This window comes from Phalaenopsis equestris, unplaced genomic scaffold, assembly GCF_001263595.1.
Source record: "Phalaenopsis equestris unplaced genomic scaffold, ASM126359v1 Scaffold000378, whole genome shotgun sequence".
Lineage (NCBI taxonomy): Eukaryota > Viridiplantae > Streptophyta > Magnoliopsida > Asparagales > Orchidaceae > Phalaenopsis > Phalaenopsis equestris.
In genome coordinates, this window is record NW_018164820.1 from 714,596 (window position 1) to 715,249 (window position 654).

The window sequence follows — 654 nt, forward strand, 5'->3', positions numbered from 1 at the left end:
AGATGGAATCAAAAACACAACTTCCTGAACGCGAGCAAGAGAAGAAGGGAATGATCAATCCCCCTCCTAACCGAACTCAACGTCATTTGGAGGAAGAAGAGCAAGGTATCATGACATTAACAAGCCAACTTCACATCAATTCGACAGCTCATTTGCACTGTCATCTATGCACTTCACACTACTAATTGCATTAACAACTACCACTACACATGAATCAACCACCACAACCACAATCTGCGACCAACCTTGAGCCGTCAGCCACCAAACAAGAATGCGTTAAAGGAGAAGGTAAAGAGAAGGCAAAACCCTAGTGATGAAAGAAAGGGGTAAAGAACATCACAGTCGTTTTTTCCATGTGTTGAAGAAAAAATCGCCGAAGTAGGAAGGATAGGAGGAGAGAGAACATGACATTCGAAAAAATCGTAAAACACCCTCAAATCTGCGATTAGAAGAAGAAAAATGCTCGTTATACCTCAGATCTGTCGATCGCGGGGCAACGAAGCAAGATGACGAAGGAGAGCCGCAAGGGAAGTCGTTAGGGCTGAAGAGAAACGAAAGGGGTAAGCGGGACAATGGGTAAGAGGAAAGCGGGGACCGCGGCCTAATATCGCGGCCGCGGATCGATCCGCTTCGCCAACAATTTGCCGCGAAACG

The 654-nt window shown here is 46.3% G+C and overlaps 1 protein-coding gene across 2 annotated transcripts in view; it reads left to right on the forward strand.

Annotated features, from left to right (window-relative positions):
• The window catches only part of LOC110026546 (UTP--glucose-1-phosphate uridylyltransferase 3, chloroplastic), an 85,220-nt gene that overhangs the window by 57,337 nt on the left and 27,229 nt on the right, over positions 1-654 (forward strand). The gene's annotated exons all lie outside the window — the stretch shown is intronic.